The sequence below is a fragment of the Physcomitrium patens genome, chromosome 16, assembly GCF_059467195.1.
Source record: "Physcomitrium patens ecotype Gransden chromosome 16, ASM5946719v1, whole genome shotgun sequence".
In the NCBI taxonomy this organism is placed as follows: domain Eukaryota; kingdom Viridiplantae; phylum Streptophyta; class Bryopsida; order Funariales; family Funariaceae; genus Physcomitrium; species Physcomitrium patens.
Genome location: NC_143425.1, coordinates 9,258,803 through 9,274,077, shown reverse-complemented (window position 1 = coordinate 9,274,077; position 15,275 = coordinate 9,258,803). Strand labels below are relative to the sequence as shown.

Below are 15,275 nucleotides of genomic sequence, written 5' to 3'. Positions count from 1 at the left end.
TAGTGATCCCAGAGCTCAACGTCTATGTGCATAAATCAGCTCTTCTACGACATGGTGTTTTGTCCTTCTTCCTAGTTGTAGTGAGGTGCTCTGCCTTGGATCTCTCACTCGGTTCAACAAAAACTCACGTTGCGTAACCCCGAGCTATTGTCTCAAACTAAACCGTTTTCAATGTTAAGATTCAGGGATACACAAGAGCAATAGAAAGCAATCAACTTCCTTGGGATATGAAGATCTAAATGGTGGCCTTGGATCCTAATTTAATTTCGAGACAAAGTAGTGGATCGCTGCAGAAGTAGACCCGCCCGGAAGGGTAGGGAAGGTGGACGCAAAGAGTGTGCTGGTGCATTGAAGGGTGGCCAGTATTAGATTTTCACTCGATCGGAGCTTTGGAGTCACCGCAGCGTTAACCCATCAAAGAAGAGTGTGAGCCCGGGAGGGTGTTGAACTCTGACGTTGTCAAAAAACTCTTTTTGACGTGTCGAGAGCTCAACGTTTCGCCCAAGCCCAGAAAAAGCCGAAGCATATAAATCTCGGTTGACGATTGGATGCTGGGATAGTGGTGTGCAGCAGAGGTGGTCTGAGTTTTGCTCCTTCTCGCTCTAATGCGTGCAAGTTAACAACAAAGTTCTCAACAAGGTTAATAAAGTTCGCAGATCCTTGTGTTTAATAATGAAGCAATTGACGGGCATTTTGGTGAGTCCAAGAGCTCCTAAAGTATCTTCATGATTTATGGGCTAACAGTCGATTTGAACAACTTCAGTATTCAACATGACCACGCCTATGAATTTAAACTGTGAAGCATCGTAATGAGTATGCATCAGAAGATTGGACTTACAGCTTTTCAAGGCTCAAAGCGATGCAACATCGTGTGCGGAGAACAGAAATTCTGTTAGATCAACAGGCTATGTTGTGTCCCAATTATTTTGTAGAAGAAATTTCTTGCTGAGTCAGTATCTCTGGATATTGCAAGGAAAATTAATCGAAGCAGGCTGCTGGTGCTTTCTGATAATAAATTAGATGGCTAGAGTGTAATTGTGATTAGAGTGAGCCTTAAGTGCCAGCTTGGATTTAGGAAGCATAATCATACTTTAGAACTTACGTAATTCAAGGCATCGGCTACTCCCGCACGATCATAGAAGTACGACTGTGGCAACTCCGAGCATCTTTGCAACACTCTTGATACTAGGGTTCTAAGCGAATTGAAGTCAGCCGAGGTCATCAGGGAAGCTCGAATCTTTCGAGAAGGTTTTTTTGTATTTTTTCTATCAATTGTGAGTGCACATCCCAGTTGGAATTAATTTTGAACCAAGCTCAATTTGTAATTGGAATTCTTAAGTTAATAAACTTGCGAAATTATGTTGAATCAAGAATGGATAGAGAACAGCAGTGGATGAACTTAGATTTTTTTTAGATGAATTTTCAATCTTAGATGAGAAGTTATTTGGGGATGAAAATTCATTCATGGACGGAATTTATCTTAGATGAATTTTAGATAAATTTTTAGTTGGATGGTAATTAATACAAATAAATAAATAAATAATTCAAATTAAAAAAATGAATTGTCTTCAAACAGTGTGTAGTTGTTGTGTTATTTAAGTGATTGTGTTGTTGTGGTAGAGGTTGAAGGTGGCAATTAATTGGTAGAGAATTGAGAATTTAAAACAATATAGAAGACAACTTAATCAAATAAATTATAAGCTAAGAAATATTGGCAAATTAGAATAGATTATCTAGTAGTAGAAATTAGGTCAATCACAATTGGGGTTTTTATTGGAAATGTGAGATATTCAATCAAAGAGTACAAGGAATTTGTTAGAAAATTTAGCTAATTAATATTGTAGTAAATTAGAATGGACCTTTAACTAGTAGAGGTATATTTCACTTCACATTTTGGTGTGTCTACCGAGAGTGAGGTGGTTCTAATTGTTTAGAAGGCAAATAGTTTTTGTTTGTGTTTAATTAGGTGCAAAAATTACTAAGTAGACTTCAATCTTGAAGTGGTCAAAGAATTCGATTTTTTGATGTAAGAGCTCTTCTTCAAGGATCATCCCTTCTCCTTCTAGTAAATTTTCCTATTGAAGGTATTTTTCTAGAAGTAGGAAGATTTAATCACCTCCTCTATTCTTCATGTCATTTCTTTTTGTCTTGTAAAATTCTAATGGAGGGTCTTTTTCTAGTAGTAGGAAAATTTAATCACCTCTTCTATCCTTCGTATCCCTTCTATTCACAAGAGTATTGTAGGATGAGCTAATAAGGTCTTAGAATGATTTTTTCATCAACAAGAAAAATAGAAGAATTTCAAGAAGAAGAATTAGGTTGAAAAGATAGATAGAAGAAAATTTAGAAAAAATAGGAAGGAAGAAAAGAAGAAAAGTAAAGATCCACAATTCCAAGTTATAATTTAAGGAAAGTATCTTTCCAACAAATTTATTAAGGCTTTAATTAATTTTGCTAAGATAGATTGTGGATTGAAGAAAAAGAGCATTAGAAGAAAGAAGTCACATTAATAGCTAACAAGCAAGTAAGTCTCTAAATTCTTGTCAGTTATTTCTTTCTTTAAATTTTTAGCAAATTTCTTTTAACACAAAGAGCAAGAGTTAGAAGTTAGAATATAGAATTTAAGAGGAAGGCACAAGAAGAGGTAACCTCCTGACCTTCTTATAGATTTTTTTTAGAATTAATAGAACCTCAAAACTCTTTTCTTCTCTAATCCAAAAATACTTTTTCAATTTTTTAGTTTTGAATTAGTTAGGAAGAAGTTGTGTATTTTGAAGATTCTTTAATAAGTGTCATGTTGGTTGGAAATGTAACCAAGTGAATTTCTTTACAACATGATGTGACTTGTTTTGCAAAGAATTATTTTTGTAATATAAATTTTGTTATTAACTGTGATAGTAGGTAATTTCCTAACTATCTTATTATGAAAAGACAAGAAAAAAAGTAAGCTTGGGCTCTCTGCCATTTTGATATGGAATTCTTTTTTATAACTAAGATTGTTTAGGATTACTCTTACATAATGATAGTTTTGTATAATAATCAAGGACAAAAAAAAAATAATCTTACTTGAAATGATATTCAAGCAACAAAAAAAAAAAAAAAAAAAAAAAAAAAAAAATGTTGTTTTTGTTCCATTTTCCTTCCAAGTCAGAAGGTACTTCAAGTAGGTTGCAAATGGAGGAGCCAAAACCTAAATTATTGTAATTTGGTAGATGAAATTATATTAAATTAAATGATAGGTTAATATTCATGTAGATGCATTGTTCTACTAAATCTAGGCAACTCAATCTATGACCAACTATAGAAAATCTAGAAGAAACTATCAAGAAAAATAAATCAATGATCAAACAAGGAGATATTCAAAAGCTAAAAAAAAAACCTGCATCTATAGCATTAAAAGATATTTTTTTCTTAAAACCATTTAAAAAAAATCTAAATAATAAAATAGGTATAAAAGAATTAGATCTAATTCATTCAACTTATTTGTAGAGATAAATCAAAAGGGAGAAGGATCAAAATTTCCTTCTCTTCTAATGAAATGCAAGAGAGAGACTACTCCTAATCCTATATCCATTAATTCCTTCGTTCAACTAAAGGATTTACCAATTATAATTCCTAAAGATTTACAAGCAACTCCTATACTCCACAACCTCCTTGTATTTAAAGGAACTAGGAATAATGATCCATCAGCATATGTAGAGGCATTCATTCAACTTCTCACAACATATTTAATAACCAACTTGGAATATTATATTATGTGGTTTTCAAGTACCTTGAAGGATGGGGTATATGAATGGTATAAAGACCACCTCCTCCAAATATTTAACAACTAGGATATGCTCATGAGAGCATTTTTAGAAAAATTCAAATCAAAAGTAAGATAAAGTAATACATTCATTGTTCTTTTTTCTTTGCAATAAGGAAAAGGAGAAGAAATCACCAAATATGTTTGGTAATTTGAGCTTGTAGTAACTTAATTCATAAAAGCTCTTTTCACAGATGATATCTTCATACTTTTTTTCATTCAAGGATTTAATAGTGAAGGAATAATTTTAAATATTTTAAAAAAAAGACTAAATAATTTTAAAAAAAACCAAGAAATTAAGTCGGATAGTTAAAGAATTTGACAAGTAAAAGAGCAAATGAAGAAGAAGGAAGATCATAAAATCCTCAATTTTATCCTTATACATATATAAAATATAAAAAATTCTTAAGGACATTTATATGGGATTATAGAAACTCAATTCCAATCCATAAATTACTATCCAATATCTTTAGAGGTTAGACTATCTTCCAACCTACTTCAATTAATCTATCCAGAAGATAGAAATAGATGGAAGGAGGACTTTGAGAATGAAGACTTTCAAAGCTAATTGGAGTTCGTAAATAAACTTGTCTAATAAATGAAGGCTAAGAAAGAGTAGATGAATTTTTTAATTAAGAGTCATAATTCAAACTAAGCCCCACCTCCTATAAAATTTGATAGGTACACTTCAGGGCTTTGGTGCACTTAATATCACTAATCAGGGCATACAAGTCAATTTTTCTTAAACTAACAAAAATTACCAATAGAATCAAGGAGGACTAAAATCATATGTTCTATTTTATAGAAACCAAAATATAATGAGTTCCAATTTCTAATTCAAACCTCAAAAAAATCTCACCTTAGGCTTTAAGAACCAATAACAATAATGATAAGAAGTCTACTATCTTTGCAAGAAAAGCCACCCATCAAGTAATTTTTGGATTGAAAATAAAGTAGTATATAGAAATTATAAAGGGAGCCATCCTACAAACATGTGTAGATAACTTGATAAGATAGTTTCATTCAAACTTTCACAAAGAAATTACCAACAATAAGCCTAAGATCATTTAAAGGAGACAAGGACCTTGAATTTGGATAATATCTTAAGATTCTTTAATTTATTTTATAATTAAAATAATAATTGTTAGATCTAACACCTTCCTTCAAGTTTAAACACATGAAGAGGATTTATTCCATTAAAAAATGGCCAATTTCAACATGGCCAATAAAATAAAGGACAAAATTCACAAGATGTGAGGTATTTAGAAATATCATCTGAAAAATAAGATTTTCAAACCATTAGAAATCAGATGTCATCTTTTTAAACAAATTACATCTTCTATGAAGAAGTTCCTATAAAAGATAAAGGACTTCTTAATATACCGACCTTAGCAATTATAACAAGATCTAGATATACTAGCCTTCCTCTTCTTACCTCAATAGATAGCAAAAATAGCTCAAAGAATTCTCTTCACTTCTTTGATCTAAACAAATTCATAAGAGAAGCAATAGAAAATGTGGAGAAGTCAAAAATATTTCTTCCAAATTTTGAACCAATTTTCCTTAGAAATCTAAAATAATAAAGAAAAGAATTCATGTGAAGGGATTTTCTTTTATAGAAGAGTAGGAAGGTCTTAGGATTTCTAAATCAAAATATAGTACTTCATTCTTCTTAAAAATTGAGAACCAAAAGAAATCTTATGATTTATAAAAAAACTTAAATGAAATTAAAGCCAATATAACCATTGCTCAACTATTGGAGGTTTATTCAATAATAAGAAGGATTTTAAAATAGGCCTACATGATTGTGGACATGGGCAATGGATTAAATATAATATTTATACCAACTATAGAGAAGTAAGGACTTAATATTACTAGCCCTTCTCTCTATATAATTAACATCGCTAATCAAAGCCAAAACACCTCTCTAAATAAAATTAGTGGATGTAAGGTGACAACGGATGGTGAAGAATATTTCTTCACTTTCTATACTATTCATATATATGTTAATAAATTTTTTTATTTATCTCTTACTATTAAATAAACCTTGATTAAGGGTATCTATAGAAAAAATCGATTGGAGTGGTAAAAAATCCCATATCATTTATGGCCCTCCAAAAAATTTAAGAAAAAAAAAATTCAATTCCAAGGATTAGCATTAGAAAAAATCTCTATCCATTCTTTGAAGATGAAATACATATTCTTCAATCCGAATAAGAATTAAAAAAGAATATGAGATTTTTTAATTTCGAGAGAATTGAATTGATTCAATCTAATATAGTCAAACTAGCTCCACTAAGTTGTATAAGCTCTAAATTATATAATTATAAGGATGATGGAAAATTCACTCAATGGTTAGCAAAACACCTTACTTTAAGTATACATGAAATAACGAATGTCAATTTTATAGGAGATTTTGTGACTTGGCAAAACAAAGAAGTAAAAGTAGATTTAGTAATATTAATGGATGATATAAAGATTGAAGATGTCTTTGGAGTAAACTTTGATATTAATCAAAGTTAATAATTAGTGGACATAATTGAAGAGGTTGGCCTTAATCCTCTCTTACAATTTAAACAAACTTCTAGTAGCCTTACAGTTTGAAATGATGTGTCTATCTATCCACAAATTCCAAATTATTGATATATGGGCTCTACAAAATAATTTCATATGCACAATCTTGATTATAAATTAATGGATGTATCTTTGAAAAGTGAGGATCCAAAATTCATCAAAGTGATATTTTAATTAATAAAAGATGGATTAATAAGTTACAAATTATTAATTATAGAATATAAGAATATATTTGTTTGGACTTACAAAGACCTTAAGGGCATACTTTTATAAGTAGCTCAACACGAAATCCTTTTCTTTTCTAATTCAATTCTTATGAGACAAAAGAAAATAAAAATGAATCTTAATCTTTAATTAATTGTCAAGAAAAAATTAAAAAAACTCTTCTGAGTAAGGTTTATTCAATTTTTAGAGATCACAAATTGATTTTTACCTATGGTGTTAGTAAAAAAGAAGAATAGAAAATTTTAAGTGTGTATAGACTATAGACAAATTAACAATTGTATTAATAAGGATCATTTTCTTTTACTATATATTAATACCATTTTAAAAGAACTGACATGTTATAAATTTTATGTATTTTTGAACGGATATTTGGGATACAATCAAATATCCATAGCCTAAGAAGACTACAATAAAACCACTTTTACTACACCTTGAGATACCTTCATCTATGTGGTCATGCCTTTATGACTTTGTATTATTCCTACAACATTTGTTGTATGCCTTCTTAGATCTACTACACAAATCAATGATAGTATTCATTGATGATTTTAGCTTCCAATCTTCTAAGACAATACACCATGATTGTATAAGAGCTAATCTTCAAAGGTGTAGAAAAATTAAAATAACTTTGAAACTTAATAAAATATTCTTAGCAATCAAAAGGAAAGTCTTATTAGGATATACAATATTAGAAAAGGATAGAGAACTTGACCTAGAAAAAATCAAGATAATTCTAGATTTAAATCTTCTTTCAATGATAAAATAAATAAAAAAAATACAAAAAAAAAAAATACAAAGAATCTTAGGACACATTGAATAGTATTGAATAGTCATATAAGACTATGCTATATTTTCTATGCCTATAACTCAACTAATACAAAAAGATGTGAAGTTTGAGTGGAGAAAAAAATGCCAAGAGGCATTTGATACTCTTAAAGGAAAATTTAGTACCTTCTTTATTTTAAAACCAGTGAATTGGTCATTATCCTTCTATGTGATTTGTGATACTTTGTTGGTGGCAATAGGAAGTACCTTGTATCAAGCAAGTGGAGAGAAAGGCAAGAACTATCCTATATCCTTTGCTACTAGATAATTAAATCCTATAAAAAAAAAATTATTCTACCACAAAATGAGAATGCTTTATAATGGTTTTTTTCATTAAGAAGTTTAAATACTATATTTTCTTAAATCCAATAATATTTTTTGTAGACCACATGGCAATCAAATATCTTATTAATAAGGCAAATTTGAGTGATAGACTTACAAGGTGGATGCTTTTACTATAAAAATTTGATTTTATAATAAAATATAAGCTTAGAAAGATACACAAGTAAGCAAATCATATATTTAGGTTGTCAAAATAAATTGGTGAAGTTCCAATTGATGACACCTTAATAGATGAAAGTTCATTTATTATTTCAACTACTTCAACTTGGTATGAATTAATTATCAAGTTTTTGACAATCCAAGCCTTTCATTCTCATCTTTCTAAAATAAAACATAACAAGATGAAAATCAATAGTAGTTACTTTATTCTAATTAGGAATAGATTATATAAATGATGTTATATTATAACATAACTATATAATAAAAATATAATAAAAAATAAAATTTTAATTAATATATAATCATTTTGGTTCAATAATAATTCAAGATATTTAAATATGAATTTTATAAAAGCCTCTTAATTTAGTTTCTTGTCTTAACAATTAGTAGATTAAAGATTAGTTATTAATTTTACCTTCTAGCTTGTAGACACTCTTTTACTGCATTTAAAAGGCCATAAATTAATAAAATCAGATTAAAAGAAGTAATTAATTAGTATGATTAATACTAGAATAAAGTTGAGGATAGAATTGGGCTAAAAAATTCTTAAGATAGATTAAATTGATATTTGAGGGTCGACTATTTGTAGGACAAGGTCAAAATCAGACCTCAAGCTATTAAAATGACCACCTAGGGCAAAGTAGAGGGGCATTTGAAGATTGGCAATTAAAATTGGTGAGATAGCTTCAAGCTAATTCTAGAGGTGTAAGGCTTATTTTCAAAGGGCTTGAAATGACTTTGAAATTGTTGCTATATACAAATTTTGAATTGAAGTTAATGATTTGAGAAGAAAAAATTACTACTAGAACATCTCCATTATCTTTTAAATTGGTGACCAAGTGACATTAGTGCAATTTTTGGGCTTTTTCTCATAGTCTGTAAATTAGACTGAGCTAAAAATTTTTGAACATATATAAGACTTTTAGTGGCATTTGTATGCAAAATTTTACAGGAAGTGGATAGTTAGATTAGGAATTATAGCTTGCCAAAGCTTACTAATTAGAGTTAGGACTTGTAAAGAAAAATTAAAATTATCTAATTATAAAAGTAATAAGGCAATTGGAGTTTATGTGTGGTTGAGGTTTCTAAGAAGATTATTTTTGAATACTTTGTATTGGCTTTAAGTACTTTTGAATTAAAATTTGAATTGAATTCTTTTTATATGGGTGAAACCTATTAGGATTTCTTGAATATTTGTAAAATATAACTTCACCTTCCACAGCAAAGAGCTCAATGCATTCTCAAAGAAGACAACATATATTATGACAATAAAGAGTCAACAAGATATTATGGAGGTGTATTATGGGCAAAGAAATTTCTACTATTTTATCAATATATCACAATACTGCTTATAGGGGTCACTTTTTTAGAATCTTGACTGGTCAAAATATCCTCAAAGCTAGCTACTATTGACCCACATTATTTCAAGATGTGTATAAATATGTTAAAACTTATAACACATGTAAATAATATACTAGGAATGGCCTAAAGATGACTTTGTTTTTCTATGTGTCTTTACTTTTAGTTTCTTTTGAAAAATATAGAATTGATTATATTTGAGAGATTCATCCAAACTTCACTAGTAGTATGAAATATATGGGTAGTAGCAACCAAATATATAACTAAGTGGACAAAAGTAAAGATAGTTAAAGCTAAAAATGCCAAGCAAGCTACCAAATTCTTTTACGAGGAGTTTATCACTAGATTTGGATGTCCAAAAATCTTGATTAGTGATAGAAAAAAATATTTTGTAAATGAAGTAATAGAAGACTTGATCTCATGATTTAAAATTGATCATAGGAAGACTACTTCTTATTTCCTTCAAACCAACAAGCTTATAAAATTGATCAATAAAATTTTAATTAATATACTTAAAAAAACAGTGACAACATCTATATGAGATTGACACACAAAACTTCCTACAATCTTGTAGGCTTATAAGACAATGTTTAAGGTGACAATCCAAGCAATTCCATTTTCCTTGGTTTATGGTATAGAAGCCATTTCACTAATTGAATTTGAGATTCCTATTCTTTGTATTATCTTGATAAAAATGATTGTCAATCAAACAATCTTTAATTGATAGGCTTGAACAGTTGGAAAATCTTGATAAGGCCAAAAGACAAAGTATTCAACATACAAAGGTAATTACCTTTGACAAACAATACAAACTTAGAATCCTTAGGCCTAGCATATTAGTGCTTTTATAAGTTGTTAGAAGATTAGATTTTCTAAGCAAATTTGATGTTGTATAGTTGGAACCTTATTTGGTGAAAGAAGTCTTTCCAAACAATTCAATTTGGTTGTAAAGTCTCAATAGAGAAGATTTTATTAGAACTTTGACAAATAGATGTAAAGAATATAGAATGTGATTTTTATCAAACAAAAGGTTAAATGGATCATCTTTAAATTCACTCTTATTCAACTCCATAAGTGGTGAATCATCAAAATTAGGTGGAATTTAGGAGACTAAACTTTAAAATTTAAGATTAGCAATTAATATATTTGTTCATCTTATCTTCTTTTTTAATTTAGATTCTTCAACAAAAATTCCAAATATTCTAAATAAATAAAAATAATACTTGACTAGACTCTCAAGAGCCAAAAGATTTATATATATATATATATATATATATATATAAAATATTAGAAAGTAGTGGTTAAGTCTTGTTTAACCATCCAAGAGTTGTAGAATTGTTGGTGAAGTGAGAAATTGTTAATGAAGTGTCCCAAGTTTGAATCCAATTGGAAAAAACAAGCTATACCAATGAACTAGTGTTAGTGCAGGAAAAAACAACAATAAACATCCAAAGGATATATAAAAAGAAGAAGAAAAGAAAGAAGGAGAAGAGAAGGAGAAGAAAAAAAGAAAAAGAAACAGAACCGGAATAGAGTAAAAGATGGATGGGAGGCGAGAGGCTACTTCCGATAAGGGTTTGGGCTTCTCCGAAGCCGCTCTCTCCTCTCTAGTTTTGTTTTGTTTTTTTTTTGTTTTTTTTTTTTTTTTTTGTCTCGTCACGTCTTCACGAGCTCTGGGGCTCCGGAGAGGCTCGGTGAGCCGGGTTGTTGCTGCAGCAATTGGGTTCAAAGGTGATCGGGTTTTGTTGTTGGGCGGAGCTGCGGTGCAACATCTCATCTAAATGCCTCCGGAGCGGAGTTGATCTGGGCAACTCTAGATTCTCATCTTTTGGTTGTTTTTGTATGTACATGGAAGCTCCTGACTTTGCGATAGTGAGCGGGGATTCTTATTCTTAAATTCTCTGTTTAAGTTTAGTGGAGGCTAAGCCGCAAAGAGTTGCAGCTCACCGTCTTGGTTCTTTGTTTTCTTTGTTGTAGCGAATCAGTGGGCCGAGGAGGGATCATCAACGGTTCACATTCTCTCTTGATTCTTTTTACCTGCGACAAGTTACTCTTCTTTTTGTGACCTCATTGGTAGTGGGCAGTCATAGCGCACAGTCCTAATCCTTACAGCTTCGACGGTGCGATGGAGCGTGGCTTCAAGTGCTGGATCGTTTATTAGTGGGAGTAGTAGAAGATAGTTCATTTCACAGGAGGTGGACAACATTTGAGGATCATATCAATTTGACATTCTGATCGATATGACATCGAGGGATGTTCTAAGCGATATGGTTCATGGCCTCTTGTTTTTTATTATTGTCTTTTATTTCTACAAAGAGAAGTGTAGCTGGCGATAGTCTCTATTAGCAAGCAACCGTGCAGAGTGACGGCAACTAGTCTTTACTCTAGCTCTTCTGTCCAACCAACAGTGTGGGCTATTGTATTCTTGCGGTGCAGCGAGGTGGTCTCCCTCTTCTTAAAGGCGGCAGCATTTTTTTCATTTGTTCTATGGAGCGGGGTCTACTTGGCAAATGATGCTTCTCGTTTGGTGCCCATGACTTCCATCATTGTCATTCCCTCATCAATTTTGCGGTCTGTTTTTCATTCCTATGTCACTGAAAAATGCAACAACAATTGCGAATCTGCAAACAATGTAGTGGATTAATTGAGTGAGCTGCAAACTGAGCTTTTTTCAATGGAGTTGCACAAGGTGAAGTCCATGAGAAAGTGATGAGTTCTCAATCCCTCTTGTTAGTATTTCTGTGGAAGAAAATTACATGTGCAAGCGTACATATGCTGTGCTGATCAAAAGAACCATTGCATGTTGTTCTGTTGCCACTTTATATTAGTCGTAGTTGGACATTTTGGGTAGTAAGTGATAGAGTAGCGTAGATAGTCAAATTCAAGTTACATTTGAGGTTAGAGGTTGCTAGAGCTAGACTAGCTCGCAAGAATAGCACTAAATTGATCCAGTCTTGTTGTTACAATGCCAACTTAACGAAGTAAAAATCAGAGAAGGCATTCAATTCCAACCCCAAGGAATCAAGATTTGCACAAGTGAGCCAACTGCTGCTTGGTAGAGGACTTCTACGTTAAAGAGCATCACAACGATTAATGAGGACTTATTAGAGCTGCCATTACCTCGTCAAGAAATCCCGAACCTTGCTGTCATAGGCGTCGCCTTGCAAGTAGAGCAAAAAGGAGCAAGAAAGCACAAATCGGAATCGGAGGCCAAGAAGAGGGTTATCAAAGGCTCTCGACATTAGATTCCAACTTGTTGAATTAAATCATAAATTCACTCTTGAATTATGTGTATAATTTATAAATCACTTGGATTCAATTAGGTCAAGTGTGGATAAAGTTAGATTAAGAGTGATGAACTTTAGTAGATGAATGTTGATTAAATTTGGATGGAAACTCATTCATAGATGAAAATTTATTATTGGATGAAGTTTTTATTTTTTGATGATAATTAATATTATAAAAAATAAAATAAAATAAAATTTAATATAAAATATAAAATTATATAGAATTAAATTAATTCATAGAACAGATTGTCTTTCAAGTGTGTGTTTGTATGGAATTACTTAAGTGTCTTATATTGGTTTTGTGAATGGATTAAGTGGTTTTGTTGTTGAATTGTTTGAGTTGTAATATTTTTGTTTATAGTTGGTTGAGTGTGAATTTAATTGGCTAGATAATTTAAGTTCTTATAAAGAATTAAGAGGAAATTTCATATAATCAACTCATAGCTTAATTAATAGTGGTGAACTAGAATAAGTCACCTATTTGATGGAGTTATCTTAGCTCATGCTTAGAAGGTAAAATATTTCTTGGACACTTAATCAAATACTAATAAGAGCATATTAGAAACTTAAGATAATTGAATTGTTGTGAATTGGGATAGACTTCCAATCAAAGGAAGGATTATTTTACTTCACATCTTACTTCCATCTATTCATATTAGTTGGATAATTATTAGAATAAATATATATGTCTATGATAATAATTGCCAAAGAAGATGATGTATCAAAAAATAAGTTTATCTAGCTATAATAGGAACCGTGCACTTGAAATCTTACATAATACTTAATAAAGGTTCTATTCTTTCTTCAAATCTCTCCCCTTATTTTACAGTAGAAGTTTGTTTAGGACTAAAAAATTATAAAGTCTTTGCTTTATTAAATTTAGAAGTATCAATTTCTTTTATAAATAAAGCATTTGATAAAAAAGAATAAGAAATATTTTTAGTTAAGAAAAATAAAGCCATGCATGTAGAAATTATAAATGATTGTTTATTATCCTCTAAAGATATTATCCGTGAAATAAATTTTTTAGATGTAATAACTAAAGATCATAATAGTTTAGTAATATTTAATGTAATTAAATCTCCTTTTAATCTAATTAATTTAGAATTATTATGGCTAAAAAAATATAAACTTCAAATAGACTAGATTTCTTATAACCTTGATTTTTTCCATAGTTTAGCTTAAGATTTTACTAATTGAGTAGAAATCCATAAGTCTAATTTATCCAAACCTTTAGTAATATGTCTGAGAGCTTTTATACATATTGTAAAAGAAGAGTTAACTTTTGCTATATATGCTATATATATTTTCAATGAAAAAAAAAAAAGATTTCAAGTGGCATTCCAAGCTTGTCAATACCACAATTATCAAGAAATTTTTTAAAAAAAGAATATAGATATTTTTTGAGAATATTTTCTCTATGACTATTCTATTGATCTTTGAGAAAGAACTCAACTACTATTTGGATCAATCTATATCTTATCACATAACAAGTTGGTTGTATTTAAAAAATACATTAACAAGAATTTGGCTAAGAACTTCACATATCATTCTAAATCTCTAATAGGAGCTTCTATCTTATTTGTGAAGAAAAAATATGGATCTTTACAAATGTATGTGGACTATCAAGGACTCAATAAGATCACCATAAAAAATAAGTATCTTCTATCTTTGATTTAAAGACTTCTTAATCAATTGAATCAAATAAAGATCTATACAAAAATAAATCTATAAAGAACATATAATTTGATACATATTAAAAATAAAATAAAATAAAAAACTATATTTTAAATTACATATGGGCATTTCAAATATAAAGTTGTAACTTTTAGACTCACAAATACACCAATTGCTTTTCAATATCTAATGAATGATACTTTTTATGAATTTCTTGATAACTATATAGTTTGTTATCTAGACAACATTTTAATCTATTCTAAAAACACATAAGAGTATGAATTTTATGTTTGTCATGGTGGAAGAAAAGTAATTTAGATAAAATATGTTTTAAAAGGCATGTGGCTTGTGTAATTCGAAGCAACTCCAAAGAAGTGTGACAATCAAAGATATCTTACTTTTACAAAGAATCTAAAGCATCCTTTATACATTAAGCACATTTACATTCAATGTTATTTCATATGAGTGTAGATTAGAATGAATGTCACTGACAAGAAATATTATACGATAAAAGTAACATTTATTAATTTTCTTATAAAATCATTAATAAAAGATAGAAACAATATATTAACAAAGATATTAGATACAAAGCCTTAAATTAATAAAAAATTAAAAAGATTAAAATAAATAATAATAAAAATAAAATAAGAGGATGTTATCTTAAATAAATTGTTAGTAGTCAAAAGATTGGTTCTTGGGATGTAAAAGGACTAATCTATAAATTAGCCACAAAATAAAGGATCTAGACATAAGATCAAGAAAATAAAGGACTTAGATATAAAATTAAGAAGATAAAGAATCTACTAGAAAATATCCAAATAATAGATAAGAATATAAAATATATACTAAAAAATATTTTGTGATAAGTGAGATGTTATAAGATATTTTATATATATCTAATTATGGATTTAATAGTAAATTAATAGAAGTTATTTATTAAGATATGAACCATCACATATAAGTAAAGAATGTTGGAAGTGAAAGTCGTCATGCTCCAATTTTGTTTTGTTCAATATTGCTAA

The 15,275-nt window shown here is 29.6% G+C and overlaps 1 long non-coding RNA gene across 1 annotated transcript; it reads left to right on the top strand.

Annotated features, from left to right (window-relative positions):
• The first annotated feature begins 10,907 nt into the window (after positions 1-10,907).
• Positions 10,908-11,768, top strand: LOC149987640 (uncharacterized). Its single transcript, XR_016507085.1, has 2 exons — positions 10,908-11,129; positions 11,267-11,768. It is a non-coding gene; the product is annotated as an uncharacterized LOC149987640 (long non-coding RNA).
• Positions 11,769-15,275: the final 3,507 nt, after the last annotated feature.